The following is a 15,745-nucleotide window of genomic DNA, read 5'->3' on the forward strand; positions in this document are numbered from 1 at the left end:
TGATGTCTTTTTTTTATGTTGTGGACAGCCAACTTTGTATTGGAATATACTGAAAACGGGCATTCATGTCGGTTTTCAGTATATTACAATACAAGTGGAGCTCCATCCAAGAAAAAAATGATGTCTTTTTTTATTTTGTGGACAGCCAATTTTGTATTGGAATATACTGAAAACGGGCATTCACGTTGGTTTTCAGTATATTTCAATACAAATGGAGCTGGATCCAAGAAAAAAATGATGTCTTTTTTTACGTTGTGGACAGCCAATTTTGTATTGGAATATACTGAAAACGGGCATTCATGTCGGTTTTCAGTATATTTCAATACAAATGGAGCTGGATCCAAGAAAAAAATGATGTCTTTTTTTTATGTTGTGGACAGCCAATTTTGTATTGGAATATACTGAAAACGGGCGTTCACGTTGGTTTTCAGTATATTCCAATACAAATGGAGCTGGATCCCAGAAAAAATGATGTCTTTTTTTTATGTTGTGGACTGCCCTATTTTGTATTGGAATATACTGAAAACGGGCGTTCACGTCGGTTTTCAGTATATTACAATACAAGTGGAGCTCGATCCAAGAAAAAAATGATGTCTTTTTTTTATTTTGTGGACAGCCAATTTTGTATTGGAATATACTGAAAACGGGCGTTCACGTCGGTTTTCAGTATATTACAATACAAGTGGAGCTCCATCCGAAAAAAATGATGTCTTTTTTTATTTTGTGGACAGCCAATTTTGTATTAGAATATACTGAAAACGTGCGTTCACGTTGGTTTTCAGTATATTCTAATACAAGTTGAGCTCCATCCAAGAAAAAAATTATGTCTTTTTTTTATGTTGTGGACTGCCCTATTTTGTATTGGAATATACTGAAAACGGGCGTTCGAGTCGGTTTTCAGTATATTCAAATACAAATAGAGCTCGGTCCAAGAAAGAAATGATGTCTTTTTTTTATTTTGTGAACTGCCAATTTGTATTGGAATATACTGAAAACGGGTGTTTGAGTCGATTTTCAGTATATTTCAATACAAATAGTGCTCGGTCCAAGAAAGAAATGATGTCTTTTTTTTTATTTTGTGGACTGCCAATTTGTATTGGAATATACTGAAAACGGGCGTTCACGTTGGTTTTCAGTATATTCCAATACAAATGGAGCTGGATCCCAGAAAAAAATGATGTCTTTTTTTTATGTTGTGGACTGCCCTATTTTGTATTGGAATATACTGAAAACGGGCGTTCACGTCGGTTTTCAGTATATTACAATACAAGTGGAGCTCGATCCAAGAAAAAAATGATGTCTTTTTTTTATTTTGTGGACAGCCAATTTTGTATTGGAATATACTGAAAACGGGCGTTCACGTCGGTTTTCAGTATATTACAATACAAGTGGAGCTCCATCCAAGAAAAAAATGATGTCTTTTTTTATTTTGTGGACAGCCAATTTTGTATTAGAATATACTGAAAACGGGCGTTCACGTTGGTTTTCAGTATATTCTAATACAAGTGGAGCTCCATCCAAGAAAAAAATTATGTCTTTTTTTATGTTGTGGACTGCCCTATTTTGTATTGGAATATACTGAAAACGGGCGTTCGAGTCGGTTTTTAGTATATTCAAATACAAATAGAGCTCGGTCCAAGAAAGAAATGATGTCTTTTTTTTTATTTTGTGAACTGCCAATTTGTATTGGAATATACTGAAAACGGGTGTTTGAGTCGATTTTCAGTATATTTCAATACAAATAGAGCTCGGTCCAAGAAAGAAATGATGTCTTTTTTTTATTTTGTGGACTGCAAATTTGTATTGGAATATACTGAAAACGGGTGTTTGAGTCGGTTTTCAGTATATTTCAATACAAATAGAGCTCGATCCAAGAAAAAAATGATGTCTTTTTTTTTATTTTGACTGCCAATTTGTATTGGAATATACTGAAAACGGGTGTTTGAGTCGGTTTTCAGTATATTTCAATACAAGTGGAGCTCGATCCAAGAAAAAAATGATGTCTTTATTTTATTTTGTGGACTGCCAATTTTTTTATTGGAATATACTGAAAACGGGCGTTCACGTCGGTTTTCAGTATATTTCAATACAAATGGAGCTCGATCCAAGAAAGAAATGATGTCTTTTTTTTATGTTGTGGACAGCCAATTTTGTATTGGAATATACTGAAAACGGGCGTTCACGTTGGTTTTCAGTATATTTCAATACAAATGGAGCTGGATCCAAGAAAAAAATGATGTCTTTTTTTATGTTGGGGACAGCCAATTTTGTATTGGAATATACTGAAAACGGGCGTTCACGTCGGTTTTCAGTATATTACAATACAAGTGGAGCTCCATCCAAGAAAAAAATGATGTCTTTTTTTATTTTGTGGACAGCCAATTTTGTATTGGAATATACTGAAAACGGGCATTCACGTTGGTTTTCAGTATATTTCAATACAAATGGAGCTGGATCCAAGAAAAATATGATGTCTTTTTTTATGTTGTGGACAGCCAATTTTGTATTGGAATATACTGAAAACGGGCATTCATGTCGGTTTTCAGTATATTTCAATACAAATGGAGCTGGATCCAAGAAAAAAATGATGTCTTTTTTTTATGTTGTGGACAGCCAATTTTGTATTGGAATATACTGAAAACGGGCGTTCACGTTGGTTTTCAGTATATTCCAATACAAATGCAGCTGGATCCCAGAAAAAAATGATGTCTTTTTTTTATGTTGTGGACTGCCCTATTTTGTATTGGAATATACTGAAAACGGGCGTTCACGTCGGTTTTCAGTATATTACAATACAAGTGGAGCTCGATCCAAGAAAAAAATGATGTCTTTTTTTTATTTTGTGGACAGCCAATTTTGTATTGGAATATACTGAAAACGGGCGTTCACGTCGGTTTTCAGTATATTACAATACAAGTGGAGCTCCATCCAAGAAAAAAATGATGTCTTTTTTTATTTTGTGGACAGCCAATTTTGTATTAGAATATACTGAAAACGGGCGTTCACGTTGGTTTTCAGTATATTCTAATACAAGTGGAGCTCCATCCAAGAAAAAAAATTGTCTTTTTTTTATTTTGTGGACAGCCAATTTTGTATTGGAATATACTGAAAACGGGCGTTCACGTCGGTTTTCAGTATATTACAATACAAGTGGAGCTCCATCCAAGAAAAAAATGATGTCTTTTTTTATTTTGTGGACAGCCAATTTTGTATTAGAATATACTGAAAACGGGCGTTCACGTTGGTTTTCAGTATATTCTAATGCAAGTGGAGCTCCATCCAAGAAAAAAATTATGTCTTTTTTTATGTTGTGGACTGCCCTATTTTGTATTGGAATATACTGAAAACGGGCGTTCGAGTCGGTTTTCAGTATATTCAAATACAAATAGAGCTCGGTCCAAGAAAGAAATGATGTCTTTTTTTTTTATTTTGTGAACTGCCAATTTGTATTGGAATATACTGAAAACGGGTGTTTGAGTCGATTTTCAGTATATTTCAATACAAATAGAGCTCGGTCCAAGAAAGAAATGATGTCTTTTTTTTTATTTCGTGGACTGCCAATTTGTATTGGAATATACTGAAAACGTGTGTTTGAGTCGGTTTTCAGTATATTTCAATACAAATAGAGCTCGATCCAAGAAAAAAATGATGTCTTTTTTTTATTTTGAGGACTGCCAATTTGTATTGGAATATACTGAAAACGGGTGTTTGAGTCGGTTTTCAGTATATTTCAATACAAGTGGAGCTCGATCCAAGAAAAAAATGATGTCTTTATTTTATTTTGTGGACTGCCAATTTTGTATTGGAATATACTGAAAACGGGCGTTCACGTCGGTTTTCAGTATATTTCAATACAAATGGAGCTCGATCCAAGAAAGAAATGATGTCTTTTTTTTATGTTGTGGACAGCCAATTTTGTATTGGAATATACTGAAAACGGGCGTTCACGTTGGTTTTCAGTATATTTCAATACAAATGGAGCTGGATCCAGGAAAAAAATGATGTCTTTTTTTATGTTGTGGACAGCCAATTTTGTATTGGAATATACTGAAAACGGGCGTTCACGTCGGTTTTCAGTATATTACAATACAAGTGGAGCTCCATCCAAGAAAAAAATGATGTCTTTTTTTATTTTGTGGACAGCCAATTTTGTATTGGAATATACTGAAAACGGGCATTCACGTTGGTTTTCAGTATATTTCAATACAAATGGAGCTGGATCCAAGAAAAAAATGATGTCTTTTTTTATGTTGTGGACAGCCAATTTTGTATTGGAATATACTGAAAACGGGCATTCATGTCGGTTTTCAGTATATTTCAATACAAATGGAGCTGGATCCAAGAAAAAAATGATGTCTTTTTTTATGTTGTGGACAGCCAATTTTGTATTGGAATATACTGAAAACGGGCGTTCACGTTGGTTTTCAGTATATTACAATACAAGTGGAGCTCGATCCAAGAAAAAAATGATGTCTTTTTTTTATTTTGTGGACAGCCAATTTTGTATTGGAATATACTGAAAACGGGCGTTCACGTCGGTTTTCAGTATATTACAATACAAGTGGAGCTCCATCCAAGAAAAAAATGATGTCTTTTTTTATTTTGTGGACAGCCAATTTTGTATTAGAATATACTGAAAACGGGCGTTCACGTTGGTTTTCAGTATATTCTAATACAAGTGGAGCTCCATCCAAGAAAAAAATTATGTCTTTTTTTTATGTTGTGGACTGCCCTATTTTGTATTGGAATATACTGAAAACGGGCGTTCGAGTCGGTTTTCAGTACATTCAAATAAATATAGAGCTCGGTCCAAGAAAGAAATGATGTCTTTTTTTTATTTTGTGAACTGCCAATTTGTATTGGAATATACTGAAAATGGGTGTTTGAGTCGATTTTCAGTATATTTCAATACAAATAGAGCTCGGTCCAAGAAAGAAATGATGTCTTTTTTTTTATTTTGTGGACTGCCAATTTGTATTGGAATATACTGAAAACGGGTGTTTGAGTCGGTTTTCAGTATATTTCAATACAAATAGAGCTCGATCCAAGAAAAAAATGATGTCTTTTTTTTATTTTGAGGACTGCCAATTTGTATTGGAATATACTAAAAACGGGTGTTTGAGTCAGCTTTCAGTATATTTCAATACAAGTAGAGCTCGATCCAAGAAAAAAATGATGTCTTTTTTTTATTTTGTGGACTGCCCATTTTGTATTGGAATATACTGAAAACGGGCGTTCACGTCGGTTTTCAGTATATTTCAATACAAATGGAGCTCGATCGAAGAAAGAAATGATGTCTTTTTTTTATGTTGTGGACAGCCAATTTTGTATTGGAATATACTGAAAACGGGCGTTCACGTTGGTTTTCAGTATATTTCAATACAAATGGAGCTGGATCCAAGAAAAAAATGACGTCTTTTTTTATGTTGTGGACAGCCAATTTTGTATTGGAATATACTGAAAACGGGCGTTCACGTTGGTTTTCAGTATATTACAATACAAGTGGAGCTGGATCCAAGAAAAAAATGATGTCTTTTTTTTTATGTTGTGGACAGCCAACTTTGTATTGGAATATACTGAAAACGAGCATTCACGTCGGTTTTCAGTATATTCCAATACAAATGGAGCTGGATCCCAGAAAAAAATGATGTCTTTTTTTTATGTTGTGGACTGCCCTATTTTGTATTGGAATATACTGAAAACGGGCGTTCACGTTGGTTTTCAGTATATTACAATACAAGTGGAGCTCGATCCAAGAAAAAAATGATGTCTTTTTTTATTTTGTGGACAGCCAATTTTGTATTGGAATATACTGAAAACGGGCGTTCACGTCGGTTTTCAGTATATTACAATACAAGTGGAGCTCCATCGAAGAAAAAAATGATGTCTTTTTTTATTTTGTGGACAGCCAATTTTGTATTGGAATATACTGAAAACGGGCATTCACGTTGGTTTTCAGTATATTTCAATACAAATGGAGCTGGATCCAAGAAAAAAATGATGTCTTTTTTTACGTTGTGGACAGCCAATTTTGTATTGGAATATACTGAAAACGGGCATTCATGTCGGTTTTCAGTATATTTCAATACAAATGGAGCTGGATCCAAGAAAAAAATGATGTCTTTTTTTTATGTTGTGGACAGCCAATTTTGTATTGGAATATACTGAAAACGGGCGTTCACGTTGGTTTTCAGTATATTCCAATACAAATGGAGCTGGATCCCAGAAAAAAATGATGTCTTTTTTTTATGTTGTGGACTGCCCTATTTTGTATTGGAATATACTGAAAACGGGCGTTCACGTCGGTTTTCAGTATATTACAATACAAGTGGAGCTCGATCCAAGAAAAAAATGATGTCTTTTTTTTATTTTGTGGACAGCCAATTTTGTATTGGAATATACTGAAAACGGGCGTTCACGTCGGTTTTCAGTATATTACAATACAAGTGGAGCTCCATCCGAAAAAAATGATGTCTTTTTTTATTTTGTGGACAGCCAATTTTGTATTAGAATATACTGAAAACGGGCGTTCACGTTGGTTTTCAGTATATTCTAATACAAGTGGAGCTCCATCCAAGAAAAAAATTATGTCTTTTTTTTATGTTGTGGACTGCCCTATTTTGTATTGGAATATACTGAAAACGGGCGTTCGAGTCGGTTTTCAGTATATTCAAATACAAATAGAGCTCGGTCCAAGAAAGAAATGATGTCTTTTTTTTTATTTTGTGAACTGCCAATTTGTATTGGAATATACTGAAAACGGGTGTTTGAGTCGGTTTTCAGTATATTTCAATACAAATAGAGCTCGATCCAAGAAAAAAATGATGTCTTTTTTTTATTTTGAGGACTGCCAATTTGTATTGGGATATACTGAAAACGGGTGTTTGAGTCGGTTTTCAGTATATTTCAATACAAGTGGAGCTGGATCCAAGAAAAAAATGATGTCTTTTTTTATTTTGTGGACTGCCAATTTTGTATTGGAATATACTGAAAACGGGCGTTCACGTCGGTTTTCAGTATATTACAATACAAGTGGAGCTCCATCCGAAAAAAATGATGTCTTTTTTTATTTTGTGGACAGCCAATTTTGTATTAGAATATACTGAAAACGGGCGTTCACGTTGGTTTTCAGTATATTCTAATACAAGTGGAGCTCCATCCAAGAAAAAAATTATGTCTTTTTTTTATGTTGTGGACTGCCCTATTTTGTATTGGAATATACTGAAAACGGGCGTTCGAGTCGGTTTTCAGTATATTCAAATACAAATAGAGCTCGGTCCAAGAAAGAAATGATGTCTTTTTTTTTATTTTGTGAACTGCCAATTTGTATTGGAATATACTGAAAGCGGGTGTTTGAGTCGGTTTTCAGTATATTTCAATACAAATAGAGCTCGATCCAAGAAAAAAATGATGTCTTTTTTTTATTTTGAGGACTGCCAATTTGTATTGGGATATACTGAAAACGGGTGTTTGAGTCGGTTTTCAGTATATTTCAATACAAGTGGAGCTGGATCCAAGAAAAAAATGATGTCTTTTTTTATTTTGTGGACTGCCAATTTTGTATTGCAATATACTGAAAACGGGCGTTCACGTCGGTTTTCAGTATATTTCAATACAAATGGAGCTCGATCCAAGAAAGAAATGATGTCTTTTTTTTATGTTGTGGACAGCCAATTTTGTATTGGAATATACTGAAAACGGGCGTTCACGTTGGTTTTCAGTATATTTCAATACAAATGGAGCTGGATCCAAGAAAAAAATGATGTCTTTTTTTATGTTGTGGACAGCCAATTTTGTATTGGAATATACTGAAAACGGGCGTTCACGTCGGTTTTCAGTATATTACAATACAAGTGGAGCTCCATCCAAGAAAAAAATGATGTCTTTTTTTATTTTGTGGACAGCCAATTTTGTATTGGAATATACTGAAAACGGGCATTCACGTTGGTTTTCAGTATATTTCAATACAAATGGAGCTGGATCCAAGAAAAAAATGATGTCTTTTTTATGTTGTGGACAGCCAATTTTGTATTGGAATATACTGAAAACGGGCATTCATGTCGGTTTTCAGTATATTTCAATACAAATGGAGCTGGATCCAAGAAAAAAATGATGTCTTTTTTTTATGTTGTGGACAGCCAATTTTGTATTGGAATATACTGAAAACGGGCGTTCACGTTGGTTTTCAGTATATTCCAATACAAATGGAGCTGGATCCCAGAAAAAAATGATGTCTTTTTTTATGTTGTGGACTGCCCTATTTTGTATTGGAATATACTGAAAACGGGCGTTCACGTCGGTTTTCAGTATATTACAATACAAGTGGAGCTCGATCCAAGAAAAAAATGATGTCTTTTTTTTATTTTGTGGACAGCCAATTTTGTATTGGAATATACTGAAAACGGGCGTTCACGTCGGTTTTCAGTATATTAAATACAAGTGGAGCTCCATCCAAGAAAAAAAGATGTCTTTTTTTATTTTGTGGACAGCCAATTTTGTATTAGAATATACTGAAAACGGGCGTTCACGTTGGTTTTCAGTATATTCTAATAAAGTGGAGCTCCATCCAAGAAAAAAATTATGTCTTTTTTTATGTTGTGGACTGCCCTATTTTGTATTGGAATATACTGAAAACGGGCGTTCGAGTCGGTTTTCAGTATATTCAAATACAAATAGAGCTCGGTCCAAGAAAGAAATGATGTCTTTTTTTTATTTTGTGAACTGCCAATTTGTATTGGAATATACTGAAAACGGGTGTTTGAGTCGATTTTCAGTATATTTCAATACAAATAGAGCTCGGTCCAAGAATGAAATGATGTCTTTTTTTTATTTTGTGGACTGCCAATTTGTATTGGAATATACTGAAAACGGGTGTTTGAGTCGGTTTTCAGTATATTTCAATACAAGTGGAGCTCGATCCAAGAAAAAAATGATGTCTTTTTTTTATTTTGTGGACTGCCAATTTTGTATTGGAATATACTGAAAACGGGCGTTCACGTCGGTTTTCAGTATATTTCAATACAAATGGAGCTCGATCCAAGAAAGAAATGATGTCTTTTTTTATGTTGTGGACAGTTAATTTTGTATTGGAATATACTGAAAACGGGCGTTCACGTTGGTTTTCAGTATATTTCAATACAAATGGAGCTGGATCCAAGAAAAAAATGATGTCTTTTTTTATGTTGTGGACAGCCAATTTTGTATTGGAATATACTGAAAACGGGCGTTCACGTCGGTTTTCAGTATATTACAATACAAGTGGAGCTCCATCCAAGAAAAAAATGATGTCTTTTTTTATTTTGTGGACAGCCAATTTTGTATTGGAATATACTGAAAACGGGCATTCACGTTGGTTTTCAGTATATTTCAATACAAATGGAGCTGGATCCAAGAAAAAAATGATGTCTTTTTTTATGTTGTGGACAGCCAATTTTGTATTGGAATATACTGAAAACGGGCGTTCACGTCGGTTTTCAGTATATTACAATACAAGTGGAGCTCCATCCAAGAAAAAAATGATGTCTTTTTTTATTTTGTGGACAGCCAATTTTGTATTGGAATATACTGAAAACGGGCATTCACGTTGGTTTTCAGTATATTTCAATACAAATGGAGCTGGATCCAAGAAAAAAATGATGTCTTTTTTTATGTTGTGGACAGCCAATTTTGTATTGGAATATACTGAAAACGGGCATTCATGTCGGTTTTCAGTATATTTCAATACAAATGGAGCTGGATCCAAGAAAAAAATGATGTCTTTTTTTATGTTGTGGACAGCCAATTTTGTATTGGAATATACTGAAAACGGGCGTTCACGTTGGTTTTCAGTATATTACAATACAAGTGGAGCTCGATCCAAGAAAAAAATGATGTCTTTTTTTTATTTTGTGGACAGCCAATTTTGTATTGGAATATACTGAAAACGGGCGTTCACGTCGGTTTTCAGTATATTACAATACAAGTGGAGCTCCATCCAAGAAAAAAATGATGTCTTTTTTTATTTTGTGGACAGCCAATTTTGTATTAGAATATACTGAAAACGGGCGTTCACGTTGGTTTTCAGTATATTCTAATACAAGTGGAGCTCCATCCAAGAAAAAAATTATGTCTTTTTTTTATGTTGTGGACTGCCCTATTTTGTATTGGAATATACTGAAAACGGGCGTTCGAGTCGGTTTTCAGTACATTCAAATAAATATAGAGCTCGGTCCAAGAAAGAAATGATGTCTTTTTTTTATTTTGTGAACTGCCAATTTGTATTGGAATATACTGAAAATGGGTGTTTGAGTCGATTTTCAGTATATTTCAATACAAATAGAGCTCGGTCCAAGAAAGAAATGATGTCTTTTTTTTTATTTTGTGGACTGCCAATTTGTATTGGAATATACTGAAAACGGGTGTTTGAGTCGGTTTTCAGTATATTTCAATACAAATAGAGCTCGATCCAAGAAAAAAATGATGTCTTTTTTTTATTTTGAGGACTGCCAATTTGTATTGGAATATACTAAAAACGGGTGTTTGAGTCAGCTTTCAGTATATTTCAATACAAGTAGAGCTCGATCCAAGAAAAAAATGATGTCTTTTTTTTATTTTGTGGACTGCCCATTTTGTATTGGAATATACTGAAAACGGGCGTTCACGTCGGTTTTCAGTATATTTCAATACAAATGGAGCTCGATCGAAGAAAGAAATGATGTCTTTTTTTTATGTTGTGGACAGCCAATTTTGTATTGGAATATACTGAAAACGGGCGTTCACGTTGGTTTTCAGTATATTTCAATACAAATGGAGCTGGATCCAAGAAAAAAATGATGTCTTTTTTTATGTTGTGGACAGCCAATTTTGTATTGGAATATACTGAAAACGGGCGTTCACGTTGGTTTTCAGTATATTACAATACAAGTGGAGCTGGATCCAAGAAAAAAATGATGTCTTTTTTTTATGTTGTGGACAGCCAACTTTGTATTGGAATATACTGAAAACGAGCATTCACGTCGGTTTTCAGTATATTCCAATACAAATGGAGCTGGATCCCAGAAAAAAATGATGTCTTTTTTTTTATGTTGTGGACTGCCCTATTTTGTATTGGAATATACTGAAAACGGGCGTTCACGTTGGTTTTCAGTATATTACAATACAAGTGGAGCTCGATCCAAGAAAAAAATTATGTCTTTTTTTTATTTTGTGGACAGCCAATTTTGTATTGGAATATACTGAAAACGGGCGTTCACGTCGGTTTTCAGTATATTACAATACAAGTGGAGCTCCATCCAAGAAAAAAATGATGTCTTTTTTTATTTTGTGGACAGCCAATTTTGTATTGGAATATACTGAAAACGGGCATTCACGTTGGTTTTCAGTATATTTCAATACAAATGGAGCTGGATCCAAGAAAAAAATGATGTCTTTTTTTACGTTGTGGACAGCCAATTTTGTATTGGAATATACTGAAAACGGGCATTCATGTCGGTTTTCAGTATATTTCAATACAAATGGAGCTGGATCCAAGAAAAAAATGATGTCTTTTTTTTATGTTGTGGACAGCCAATTTTGTATTGGAATATACTGAAAACGGGCGTTCACGTTGGTTTTCAGTATATTCCAATACAAATGGAGCTGGATCCCAGAAAAAAATGATGTCTTTTTTTTATGTTGTGGACTGCCCTATTTTGTATTGGAATATACTGAAAACGGGCGTTCACGTCGGTTTTCAGTATATTACAATACAAGTGGAGCTCGATCCAAGAAAAAAATGATGTCTTTTTTTATTTTGTGGACAGCCAATTTTGTATTAGAATATACTGAAAACGGGCGTTCACGTTGGTTTTCAGTATATTCTAATACAAGTGGAGCTCCATCCAAGAAAAAAATTATGTCTTTTTTTTATGTTGTGGACTGCCCTATTTTGTATTGGAATATACTGAAAACGGGCGTTCGAGTCGGTTTTCAGTATATTCAAATACAAATAGAGCTCGGTCCAAGAAAGAAATGATGTCTTTTTTTTTATTTTGTGAACTGCCAATTTGTATTGGAATATACTGAAAACGGGTGTTTGAGTCGATTTTCAGTATATTTCAATACAAATAGTGCTCGGTCCAAGAAAGAAATGATGTCTTTTTTTTTATTTTGTGGACTGCCAATTTGTATTGGAATATACTGAAAACGGGTGTTTGAGTCGGTTTTCAGTATATTTCAATACAAATAGAGCTCGATCCAAGAAAAAAATGATGTCTTTTTTTTATTTTGAGGACTGCCAATTTGTATTGGGATATACTGAAAACGGGTGTTTGAGTCGGTTTTCAGTATATTTCAATACAAGTGGAGCTGGATCCAAGAAAAAAATGATGTCTTTTTTTATTTTGTGGACTGCCAATTTTGTATTGCAATATACTGAAAACGGGCGTTCACGTCGGTTTTCAGTATATTTCAATACAAATGGAGCTCGATCCAAGAAAGAAATGATGTCTTTTTTTTATGTTGTGGACAGCCAATTTTGTATTGGAATATACTGAAAACGGGCGTTCACGTTGGTTTTCAGTATATTTCAATACAAATGGAGCTGGATCCAAGAAAAAAATGATGTCTTTTTTTATGTTGTGGACAGCCAATTTTGTATTGGAATATACTGAAAACGGGCGTTCACGTCGGTTTTCAGTATATTACAATACAAGTGGAGCTCCATCCAAGAAAAAAATGATGTCTTTTTTTATTTTGTGGACAGCCAATTTTGTATTGGAATATACTGAAAACGGGCATTCACGTTGGTTTTCAGTATATTTCAATACAAATGGAGCTGGATCCAAGAAAAAAATGATGTCTTTTTTTATGTTGTGGACAGCCAATTTTGTATTGGAATATACTGAAAACGGGCGTTCACGTCGGTTTTCAGTATATTACAATACAAGTGGAGCTCCATCCAAGAAAAAAATGATGTCTTTTTTTATTTTGTGGACAGCCAATTTTGTATTGGAATATACTGAAAACGGGCGTTCACGTTGGTTTTCAGTATATTTCAATACAAATGGAGCTGGATCCAAGAAAAAAATGATGTCTTTTTTTATGTTGTGGACAGCCAATTTTGTATTGGAATATACTGAAAACGGGCGTTCACGTCGGTTTTCAGTATATTACAATACAAGTGGAGCTCCATCCAAGAAAAAAATGATGTCTTTTTTTATTTTGTGGACAGCCAATTTTGTATTGGAATATACTGAAAACGGGCATTCACGTTGGTTTTCAGTATATTCCAATACAAATGGAGCTGGATCCCAGAAAAAAATGATGTCTTTTTTTTATGTTGTGGACTGCCCTATTTTGTATTGGAATATACTGAAAACGGGCGTTCACGTCGGTTTTCAGTATATTACAATACAAGTGGAGCTCGATCCAAGAAAAAAATGATGTCTTTTTTTTATTTTGTGGACAGCCAATTTTGTATTGGAATATACTGAAAACGGGCGTTCACGTCGGTTTTCAGTATATTACAATACAAGTGGAGCTCCATCCGAAAAAAATGATGTCTTTTTTTATTTTGTGGACAGCCAATTTTGTATTAGAATATACTGAAAACGGGCGTTCACGTTGGTTTTCAGTATATTCTAATACAAGTGGAGCTCCATCCAAGAAAAAAATTATGTCTTTTTTTTATGTTGTGGACTGCCCTATTTTGTATTGGAATATACTGAAAACGGGCGTTCGAGTCGGTTTTCAGTATATTCAAATACAAATAGAGCTCGGTCCAAGAAAGAAATGATGTCTTTTTTTTTATTTTGTGAACTGCCAATTTGTATTGGAATATACTGAAAACGGGTGTTTGAGTCGATTTTCAGTATATTTCAATACAAATAGTGCTCGGTCCAAGAAAGAAATGATGTCTTTTTTTTTATTTTGTGGACTGCCAATTTGTATTGGAATATACTGAAAACGGGTGTTTGAGTCGGTTTTCAGTATATTTCAATACAAATAGAGCTCGATCCAAGACAAAAATGATGTCTTTTTTTTATTTTGAGGACTGCCAATTTGTATTGGGATATACTGAAAACGGGTGTTTGAGTCGGTTTTCAGTATATTTCAATACAAGTGGAGCTGGATCCAAGAAAAAAATGATGTCTTTTTTTATTTTGTGGACTGCCAATTTTGTATTGCAATATACTGAAAACGGGCGTTCACGTCGGTTTTCAGTATATTTCAATACAAATGGAGCTCGATCCAAGAAAGAAATGATGTCTTTTTTTTATGTTGTGGACAGCCAATTTTGTATTGGAATATACTGAAAACGGGCGTTCACGTTGGTTTTCAGTATATTTCAATACAAATGGAGCTGGATCCAAGAAAAAAATGATGTCTTTTTTTATGTTGTGGACAGCCAATTTTGTATTGGAATATACTGAAAACGGGCGTTCACGTCGGTTTTCAGTATATTACAATACAAGTGGAGCTCCATCCAAGAAAAAAATGATGTCTTTTTTTATTTTGTGGACAGCCAATTTTGTATTGGAATATACTGAAAACGGGCATTCACGTTGGTTTTCAGTATATTTCAATACAAATGGAGCTGGATCCAAGAAAAAAATGATGTCTTTTTTTATGTTGTGGACAGCCAATTTTGTATTGGAATATACTGAAAACGGGCGTTCACGTCGGTTTTCAGTATATTACAATACAAGTGGAGCTCCATCCAAGAAAAAAATGATGTCTTTTTTTATTTTGTGGACAGCCAATTTTGTATTGGAATATACTGAAAACGGGCATTCACGTTGGTTTTCAGTATATTTCAATACAAATGGAGCTGGATCCAAGAAAAAAATGATGTCTTTTTTTATGTTGTGGACAGCCAATTTTGTATTGGAATATACTGAAAACGGGCATTCATGTCGGTTTTCAGTATATTTCAATACAAATGGAGCTGGATCCAAGAAAAAAATGATGTCTTTTTTTATGTTGTGGACAGCCAATTTTGTATTGGAATATACTGAAAACGGGCGTTCACGTTGGTTTTCAGTATATTACAATACAAGTGGAGCTCGATCCAAGAAAAAAATGATGTCTTTTTTTTATTTTTTGGACAGCCAATTTTGTATTGGAATATACTGAAAACGGGCGTTCACGTCGGTTTTCAGTATATTACAATACAAGTGGAGCTCAATCCAAGAAAAAAATGATGTCTTTTTTTATTTTGTGGACAGCCAATTTTGTATTAGAATATACTGAGAACGGGCGTTCACGTTGGTTTTCAGTATATTCTAATACAAGTGGAGCTCCATCCAAGAAAAAAATTATGTCTTTTTTTTATGTTGTGGACTGCCCTATTTTGTATTGGAATATACTGAAAACGGGCGTTCGAGTCGGTTTTCAGTACATTCAAATAAATATAGAGCTCGGTCCAAGAAAGAAATGATGTCTTTTTTTTATTTTGTGAACTGCCAATTTGTATTGGAATATACTGAAAATGGGTGTTTGAGTCGATTTTCAGTATATTTCAATACAAATAGAGCTCGGTCCAAGAAAGAAATGATGTCTTTTTTTTTATTTTGTGGACTGCCAATTTGTATTGGAATATACTGAAAACGGGTGTTTGAGTCGGTTTTCAGTATATTTCAATACAAATAGAGCTCGATCCAAGAAAAAAATGATGTCTTTTTTTTATTTTGAGGACTGCCAATTTGTATTGGAATATACTAAAAACGGGTGTTTGAGTCAGCTTTCAGTATATTTCAATACAAGTAGAGCTCGATCCAAGAAAAAA

Source organism: Stegodyphus dumicola, chromosome 8, assembly GCF_044657685.1.
Source record: "Stegodyphus dumicola isolate Sdum_Otavi_A_Nest chromosome 8, ASM4465768v1".
NCBI lineage: Eukaryota > Metazoa > Arthropoda > Arachnida > Araneae > Eresidae > Stegodyphus > Stegodyphus dumicola.